This window comes from Hyperoodon ampullatus (genome assembly GCF_949752795.1).
Source record: "Hyperoodon ampullatus genome assembly, chromosome: 14".
NCBI classification, from domain to species: domain Eukaryota; kingdom Metazoa; phylum Chordata; class Mammalia; order Artiodactyla; family Ziphiidae; genus Hyperoodon; species Hyperoodon ampullatus.
In genome coordinates, this window is record NC_136927.1 from 55,435,639 (window position 1) to 55,445,816 (window position 10,178).

The 10,178-nt window shown below is 43.6% G+C and overlaps 1 pseudogene across 1 annotated transcript in view; it reads left to right on the top strand.

Moving 5' to 3' along the window:
• Positions 1-635: 635 nt before the first annotated feature.
• LOC307063086 (mitochondrial nicotinamide adenine dinucleotide transporter SLC25A51-like) overlaps positions 636-10,178 on the top strand; it is a 24,784-nt pseudogene continuing 15,241 nt past the window's right edge. Inside the window, exon 1 of the transcript in view lies at positions 636-777. The product of the transcript in view is annotated as a mitochondrial nicotinamide adenine dinucleotide transporter SLC25A51-like (transcript). The remainder of the gene's footprint in view (positions 778-10,178) is intronic.

Sequence of the window (10,178 nt, forward strand, 5' to 3'; positions counted from 1 at the left end):
GATCCATGCCCCTCCTGGGGCCTCAGGTTCAGGCTCCCACGCTGAGGGAGGCCGTGGGTCCCCAGATGCTGCCTCCCACCTGGGTTTGGCTGACCCCGGGGAGATTCTGCACCTTCTGGCTTCCCCTGGAAATTTCTGCCCAGCAGGACTCCCCTCTGCTGCCACCCTGGCCTTAGCCCTCATGTCCACAAGGAAAGGACCTGGACTCAGAGAGAAATCTGGATTTTGGATGCAGCCCCTGCTGGGCCTGCTGGGTCCATTTCTGAGCTCTCAGACCTCAGCCTTCTCCTCCTCCTCCTTCTCTGAGTCGTGAGCCCAGGGACAGTCTGAGAGTGGGACAGAGAGCTGGCAGGGCAAGGAGTCTGAAGAACCAGCATTTTCCAGATGCTGCTCATCAGATGCTGACTTCAAAGGCTGGCTGGGCCACTCGCTGGCTGTGTGCCCTTGGGCAAGTTTAACTAACCTCATTGTACCTTTATTCTCCTCCCCAGAAGGGTAATAATAAGAGAACTGACTCCACTGATGTGCTGGGGGGTCTATACTGATCTCCATGCAAAGACCCTGGGCAACACCGGGGGCTCTGGGTGAGCTTTACTCCTCATTGCACCTTGCTGCCAGTAGGGACTTGGGGCAGGATGACTTCTCAGAGCTTGGCCACAGTTGTACAGCTTGTGAGGTCAAATGAGGTAAAGGTCAAGTACCTTCTTCAACAGCCACCCAGCCGGGCAAGTGTTATTCCTCCAGACTCTCCAAGTCAGAGTACTTTGGATGTAACCAGTGGGTCCATTTCCCAAGTGAGAATCACCAGGCAAAGTTATTGGTGTGCTTGTTCAGGTTTGTTTTAATTACACGAAACAAAATATGTGAATGTATTTGACGTACGATTACGTTGTAATCGAGTTATAATCACCTGGACATGAAGTGACGCCCACCTTCAAACCGAAGTTACCTTCTAAGCCCATCTCTCTCATTAAAAGGGGAGAAGGTCATTGCAGGTGGCACAGGATGGAGCAGGGGACCTTGCCAGTGTCTGTCTTTGGCCCAAACGGTGACTTTGGGTTTGAGGACCTCTCTGGAAGGGTTTCATGACCAGATCGTCCTGGAGATGTTATCACAGGTTTTGGTCTTTGAAATATTTCTCTTGCTGGACCACGACTTTCATTCTCTGCCCTCTTCCATTCCCATTGTCTTCGGAGCTCATTTGCTGGTTGTCCACAGGGTCTTACAGAGTAATTATTTTCCAGTGGCTCACCTCCCTGGAGAGCTTATGCTCACCTCCTACCATTCTTTTCTGGAATCTGCTTTTTTGCATGAGCCATGGTGATCTTTTCAAAAGGTTCCTTACTGGTTTGTCTTTTTTTCATAATCTGATAAGATCTTAATCCCTTTTTGTATTTTGTGGTGACATTTTTGAGCTTCTACTAAATCCATTGTTGATCCCCTGCTATTATTGTCCATTTATGGAATTTACCAAAAGAAAAAAATGGTCACTGTAGGCTCTCCTGAGACTTCAAACAAAGTTGGCCCAGGTCTGTGAGCCAACAGCCACCCAATCTTACCCTCTCCATCTGCAGATTTCCAATGAGAAGCCTTCCAGGTTTAAGGTGAAGCTTTGGTGTTTTTGGCTCTAATGTGATCAAATACGTCTGAGCTCTAGGCACTTCCCCCTGAAGACTCATGTTCTCGTGTCCTCTCATATTTCTCCATGAGTGAGAGACCTCATTTAGTTCACTTACTGATGTTTCCATCCTTTCTTCTCCATGTCTTGGTGATTAGGGAGTGTCACTAAGTAGTTGTCATCCAAGGTCCAAGGCGTGGCCAGGGGAACAAGACACCCTGAAGAGGGCATGGACCTGCTGTATTGAGCTTCACACTGAGGCGCCGCCTGATGCCCTACTCATCCCCATGGCTTCTCATCTTCTTGAAGCAGCCGTTCTCACCCTGGCTACCCAGGCCTCCCAGCACCCTGGTCACCCCAGGTGGACTCAACAGCAGAGTCACATTTGTAGGGTGTTGGGAAGAAATGTGTTAGAAGGAGTGTAAAGGCTGGAGAGAATCTCTGTGCCCAGACTTCTCTCTGCCTTGTCCCAGGGTCTGGCATGAGCCTTTTATCTCCTCTTAATGACTGCCTGGCCACAGGCAGCTCCTGCTCTGATTGGGTCTCACTGAGACCTTTGCACCCATTCCTCCCTCTGTGACTCATCCACAGACATCTCCCTGGATCTGCTTGCTCTCTAAGTCCGTGCCACCGAATGAAACATCCCGACAATGTTCCTTGTTTCTTCCACCTGGGCCTGTCTCTCACTCCATCCCACCTGCCCACTGTTTCCTATGGAGTCAGGAAATGTCCCATGCTTTAGAGGTAAAAAACAATTGGACTCAGAGAGGATGGCCTTCTCAAGATCACATGGAGTTAGTGCGGTAAGCCCTTGAAACCAGGGCTCAATAACACAGGGGGCTTTCTCCCAGGGATTCTTAATGTCCAAGAGCACTCCCAGTGAGCTGGGATGAGCACGGGGCTTGAGGAGGGCTGTCTAACGCTGCCACCTAAGCCACACCCAGTGCCCATGGCCTGAAGCTTCCATGGTGATGGTAAACAAACGTCACCTACTGCCTCTTCCATTACTGCCATGTCCCCTCTCATCCTGGTCCATGTTGAATGTCCAGATATGAGCAACAGAATCAAGGGAGAATGGAGCCTTGAGGTTACAGGGCAGACCCGGGGTGGTGGCACTGGAGTCAGAACAGGAGCTGGGGCCTCTGAGCTCTGGGGCTTCAAACCTTGGGAGCAGAACAGCAGTGCCCAGGGGAACCAAGTTTATACTGGGAAAGAAGAATACAGGCATGGTTTGGAGAACCCTGATGTTCCTGTGGCCTGGGCATGCAGAGCTAGGACTGGCTGGAGGAAAGACAGGGAGCTAGAAGGTTGTCTGAGAACAAGGCAGACACCTGGATCAGTGTGGGGTCTCCCAGGCATGGGGGCCCAAACACTGTTGCAGGGATAGTGCCAAGGGGACTCAAACATGGGGTGGGGGTAGGGAAGGTGCATTTTATCATTTTCCAAAACCCAAGTGACAAATTCCCATGCTTTTAAGATGCAAATAGCTCTACATGGCACACAAAGAACTTCCTCTTTTCCCCCAGCTGTCTGCTCTTAGACTAAAGTATTGTTAGTAATTTGATCTTTTCCTATTAAAAAAAAAACTCCTTCAGCTCTCTTTTCATCTCATCCTTTACCCCTAATATTTCTTCCCTAGTCTCAAATATCTCTACATTTGCCTCTTTTAGTATTAATTGCTTCATAAACTCTGTAATTTGAAAGTATTTGGTCATATTTTCTTGCCTTGTGGCAACATTTTTTTAAAAAAATGATTTTCCTGTCCTCCTTTTTCAGGTCTTATTAAATTTTGGGCTCAACCTTTTGTGATAACTCATATTTGAATGAATTGAGTTTACCTGTGCTAAATTTTTTAAAAATTTCATGTGGGCTGTGTCTCAGGTCCTAATATACTTCACTGTAATTCAAGGTTTTGTGTGTGGTTTCCATGTGAAGGAAAATGAAATATATAGTATATATGAGAGGTCTTATAATATATATAGTAAGCTACAGTGACTAATAAGTCAAACTGTGTGCCCACCTCTCAGATTAAGAAAGAAACCACCATTATCCTTGAGATCCTCTGTGCCCCCACACATCATAGCTCCCTCACATGTAGGGTAACCACTATCTAGAACTTTATGTTTATTAATCATTTGCTTTGCTTTGTAGTTTTGCTACATTTTTTGGTATATTCACAGAATTCATTAACTGTGTTTGCATGTCCTAGAACATTACATATCAATGATTTTAGTCTGTATGTCTGTCTTAGGTAGTTAGTTCAATAATGCTGCATAACAAACCATCCCAAATCCCAGTGGGATGCCACAATGAACAAAGTAAATTTATTCAATGGCTGTGTAACTGAGAGGTCAGGGGGCTCATCTGGGCTGGGGTTCAGGATCCAGGCTGTGTCCAGAGTTGGTCCACATGTCTCTGATCTATTTGAATCTATGGCTCCTCAAGGCAAGCTCTTTGGGTGGCACAAGAGAACAAGACCAAACATGCAAGGTCATTTTAGCTTATGTTTGTGTCATATCCACTAATTACATTGGACAAAGCAAGACATATTGCATAATAAAAAGTCAAATAATGTCAAAATTACATTGAGGAATTATGCCATATTGGAATATGTAGATGTATTTATTCCTTTTCATTGATGTATTGCTCTCTTAACATTTCAGTAGTTTCTAGATTTTGCTAATGAAGATAATGCTGTTTTGAACAATCTTGCAAATGTATCCAAATGTGTCCAAATAAGGCAGGTGTGCAAGAATTGCTATGGATTATGTGACTATTTAGCATAACTATCCAAAAATTTGAAGTAAAATAAGAAGATGATTGTGTGACATTTAATTAAGCCTCTTCATAGGTCATCTGACTCTCATGGAATGAAACTTTGTTGACTTACTTTTGCAGTTGGTTAGGGCTCTAATGTTAAAGGTGAACTTTGTAGAAAACTGGTCAGGTGTATTTTTAAAGTATTTAATAAAGGAGATAATAACACAAAGCGTTAAAATATTATTGCCTTGTAGGCCAGTAATCAATTTGGTATAGAATTTAGCAATTTTATTTCAGCAGTTCTTTTTCAATAGATTATATAAATACTAGTTCTCATGTCCTTGTTGAATTAATTTTGCATTATGCTGCTTCCTTCATTAATGGGTTAAATAACATTATGACATATACTTACCATTTATTTATATGAGAATTGTTTTTAGCAATTTGAGAATGACCCTTTATATATCTAGGAACAGAATTGCTGGTTCACAGGAAAGATCCACATTTAATTTTACACCCCCAACCCCAGAGTAACAGACCTTGCTAATAGTGACAGGCAGCTGTAGGCCTGTTCACAAGAATAAGCTGACTCCCTTTTCTCCATCAAGCAAACTACTTCCCACCAATATCACTGTCTCTGGAGCCTCACGGGGCTCTCTCTCCTCTGCTGCTGGGTGCCAAGTGAAGGGAAGTACTTACAGGACCTGTGTACCCCATGCCCCATCTTACAAGGAAGCGGTTTGGTTTTACAGCTCAGGATGCCTCCCTCGTCTTGGAGGGATACACCTTGCAAGCTCCTGCATCCTTGAGCATCTTCAGTGCTCAGTTCTACAGTTTTGGCTCCTCTTCCACTTATTCTATGGTTCAGCATTTCCATTTGAAAATGGAAAAGTAGGTGGATCAGAGCCCTTGGCTGGTATCTTCAGTGACAAGGCAGAGAGTCACACCTGTGGGCTGGCTGTTGTTTGGGGTGGGGTGGGGTGAATGGAAGAGGTTTCTGATTCACTTGTGTGCTTTCTGCCTTTGACATTCCCCAGTCCACTTGCCACAGGCTGCTGCATTCCTCTCCACTCCCGTGCCCCAAGACCTGCCCTGTGTTGTCCTCTTCCTTAGATGTTTAGTTCACTTCTATTCCATCTTGTCTTATCCTGTTCTTTTCCCATTCTATTCTATCCAAGACACATCAGCAAATATTTAGAGGGCATTAACCAAATTCCAGTTGTGAGTGAGCTCTGAGTCCTGCCCTCAGCAACCTCCCACTCCCTGGAGGTGATGTGGCCTTCCATTCCTGCTCCATGCCTCCAACCCAACCCATGTCCAGCCTTCCCTCAGGCTCAGCTCCACTGGACCCTCACCACCTCAAACACCATCCATGGCTCCTTTGCCTTTAGTCAGAGTATAAACCAGCTCTAAAATTCTTGCTGTTGGCAAAGGATGCTTGAAGCCAGAAGTTTGATCAATAAGATCATGATTCCTAATCTCCATCTGGTCATTAATCCTTCTGCCCTTAGTCCCCTTCCACCTATATGGCTGTACTGGCTCTCTGAGCACTGAACATTGTGCCAACTTGTATCCAAGAATCTGTGCAGAAAATGGAACTAGAGATGTGATAGTAGGAAGGAGGATTCTTTAGTAGTTCTCATTCTTTTCCTGGTTGAAAATGTAGGACATTCCAGCTTGGATTTTGATCACCCAGCAAACATCCAGGTACCATTCCTCTTACAGTTGGTATGGTGTTCAAGTTGGCATTATAATATCAAGTTCAATGAAATATTAAGAAGATATATATTTTAAAAAGTATTAAAAATATAAAGTGGGGTCTTCCTCCATCTTGGCTGCTCAATGGTGGCATAAAAGAGACTTTGGATTAATGTATAGATTTAGAATCATAGACGAGGATCCTTACCTACACACTAATGGCTCCCAGATTTCTACTTCCAGCCCTGACTTCTCTCTTAATCCTACTTGAGCCAACTGTCTACTTGAGAGCTCCACTTGGTTGTCAAATATGTATCTCACATTTTTCAGTTTATCCTTCATCAAGTTACTAGATGTCAATGGACATCAGTTTTCTCATTCAAAAATGAGACCCACAGAACCACCTACATCATAGGGTTACAGGGACAAATAAGGAAATGCCTGTAACATACTTACAAAGGGGCTAAGCACATAATAAATGTTTATGGCAGTCTGGGTCCAATCAGACAGAAACCACAGAATGATTTAAATAAGGGAAGTTTAATATAGGAACTTCCTTTATTTAATAAGGGAAGAGAGAATAATTAAGCTATGATAAATGATAAGATGAAAGAAAACTCTATAGGGTAGAGCTGAGGGACTGTACCCAAGGAAGGACACACCCACACCAGTGACCAGTTACTGCCAGAGCCAGCATGAGAAGTCCCTTCTTCCTGCAACGCTCATCCAGCACCCTCTATTAATAAACCTAACATTGTGCTTCCTATATGAGAATTGCTGAAATGAATCCCAACCACTATCACACAGCAGGTATGGAAGTGTGAATTGGGAACTGAGAGGCAATATATTGATAACTGGCAAAAGGCTCAATAAATATTCACTTTCTGATGTGGGATATTAATTTTAAGGGGAAGGACAATATCTTATTCTGTATCTCTGACAACGAATGATAGCTGCCTTCATATTGCCACTCCTGGCCCACAACTGAGTACTGGCTCAAAGCTTGCAGGTTCTTAAGAGTCTGCCAGTTGAGCATCAATGAGGATAGAGCTCAAATCCATCACAGCTGATGGCAACAATGCAAAGTGAGAGTTAGAAACCCCCTCAGACACAACTGAGTAGGCAAAGACATGAAACTTTAAGGTCGTGAGACAAGAAGGGGTCCACAACACCAGAGCTTCCAGAATGTTCCAGTTGTGGTCGACAAGTCACCTCATACTCTTACTCTTATGGGGCCTTAGGTGGATGGACAAGCCTTTGACCTGGCCCAGAGCATCCTTATTATTTTGTAGAGCAAATGACATTCAAAATATTTTATTAGCTCTGATGACAGTCCATTTAGGACTTAATTATGCAATTATCAATTTTTTTTACTGGTGTTTATTTGAAATATCAACTTTTATTTATTTATGATTTATTTAGAAAATATTTTATTACCTCCCACCCATAAGATACCATCCCTGGAGCTATGGGTATCACAATAAATTAAGATAGACAACAGACTTGCCCGGTAAGCAACAGAGATTTTCCCTTCTTAAAAAGAATTGGCTTCTTTCACCTTAATACATGCACATATAAAGAATAAATCATCATTGACCCATCAGCAAATACTCAGTGTGTAACACTCCGTGCTGCTGGAAGAGACATAGAGATAATGTTTTGTTCTTGTCCTTAAGGATTCACAACCATCTTGAGAAGGTAAGAAGAGAGACATAATGCATAGGCAGAAAAAAGGAAATGTTCTCAGTAGTCACATATAATTTTTAAAATCTGAGACTAGAAAAGATGAGGTCACAAAAGAATGAAATATAAGTTTTTCCAAAACATGACTACAACCTTAATTTACATCTGAAATAATTCCACAATTACACGCTGGGTGTCTGGGATGTTCTCTACACCGTACTGAGGAGAGAGGAGAAACCAATCTGAGCCAGGCACTGTAGAGAGGGAAACCAGAGAGAAAGACTCTCACCATGCCTCTTAGCACTTCTTTACCTCTTGTCCTTAAAATTAAAGTTCCCGAATTATTCACAAGTGATAGGACATTATAACAAGCTTCTTTCATGTCTTGAGCTGAAATATAGTGGCTTCAGTATAAAACCATCCCTTTTATTAAATTTCATAGTGTTAAAAAGTATAGTTAGAGCAAACCCCACTTATGTGTGCTTCTACTAAATTGGATTTTTTTGGGTATCAGAAGTCTATTTTCTCAATTTGAAACAAATGAGGTACCATGAAATAAAACTTATTCAGAAATAATATGGGTCTTTCCCATACTGGAGAGTGAGAAAAACTGTTCTAAGTCTTCTAGTATCAGCCTAAACAGACAGCGGCTTAGAACAGTGATATGGCTACAGGGCAAAACTCAAAGAAAGTGAAAGAATGTAAATTACAGTCAGACCGTGCAGAGAGTGGAAAAATGAGAACTCTAATCTGACCCCCGCTTCTTTTTTTCTCCTTATTCTAAAGGAAGAAGAATTTCATACTTTTCGATAAAATAAAGCAAGTCAACCATTCCAACTTTCCAAGGTTGAGATGTATCTTATCAGTGTTTTACCATAAGAAATATCAATTCCTAAGAAAGTCAGCAGGATTTTCTGGTGACACAGTAGTTAAGAATCTGCCTGCCAATGCAGGGGACATGGGTTCGAGCCCTGGTCCAGGAAGGCCCCACATGCCGTGGAGCAACTAAGCCCACAACTAAGTAGTTGTGCACCACAAGTGCTGAGCCTGTGCTCTAGAGCCTGCAAGCCACAACTACTGAAGACCACGCCTAGAGCCCGTGCTCCACAACAAGAGAAGCCACTGCAATGAGAAGCCTGTGCACCACAATGAAGAGTAGACCCCGTTCACTGCAACTAGAGAAAGCCCACTCACAACAACGAAGATCCAATGTAGCCATAAATAAATAAATAAATAAATAAATAAATAAATTAATTAAAAAAAGAAAATTAGCAATATAAGTGAAAATTAGTCTCACTTAATTCGCTATGAAAAGGTATACACACAGAAAACTGGATTAAGTGTCAAGACTGTGGCCAATAAATTGTTGCAACAAATGACCAATGCAGCAATCATTCATGGACCTAAGGGTTCGCAGAATAAGGGGTAGCCAGCGCTTTCCTCCCACCCTCAAGGTAGACAGTGTAGGAGAAGACTTCTGTGGCTCAGCTCACAGAGAAGAAAATGGCTTCCGTGGGGACTGGAAATTAGGAAAGAGGTACAGAGCTGCTATTTTCTGAAACAAAGCCCCTTAGATATTTGACACATCATTCTTTGGTTCCAAGTGAATGTATAACCGATTTTTTTTAATTAAATAAAAAAAACCTCTTTCTTGACTATCACTCAGCTCAGGCCCCACCTGCCTGCTCCCTTTTAAGACTATCCCACCAGCAAGGTCTTCTAGTTCTTCCTAGAACTGGAACTTCCCAGAACTGCAGTGGGTGTTCTCTTGGCTGGTCTTAGCTTTGGACTCTGGAGGCCTAGGAACCTCTGGGCTCTCTCAGCCTCACTTTCTTCTGCAGTTTCCAGTTTCCATACCTGAGACCCTGTGGCCCACCTCCCACTGTTGGAGTAGAATTGACTGCGCTCTGAATCCACCCGGGGATTTGCATCAAGCCACACCACCTGGCCAGCTCTCTTCCAGAGTGTGGGGGGATCCCAAATCCGACTCCCTGCCAGGAAAATTCTTTGTTGACTGGCTTTGTTTCAAAGACTCCCAAAAGCTCTGCCAAACTTTCCTTTGATTCACCCGGGGGCTGGGGAACTCCCATTGTCTTCCCTTCTGTGCCTGTTGGGGATAAGACTCTCATCGTGGTTTGACAGCTCTCCTAGCCTTTTGCAGCTCCCATATCATTTTCTTTTCATACAGTTGTGTCCTCTAATCAAAATCCTTGCAAGTTTAGTCTGTTCTTGGCATCTGCTTCTCACAGGAGCTGGAGAACAGAGACCCCCCCCAACCCCCTGTTCTCTCAATCAGTGCTGCCCAGTGTCCTGGTTGAGAGTCACCAACCACAGAGCCACATCTCTCCCCTTCCCAAGGCCAGGCCCCCACATTAGGGCTGAACTTCTCTACCTCCCTGCACATAACATCTACACGTCT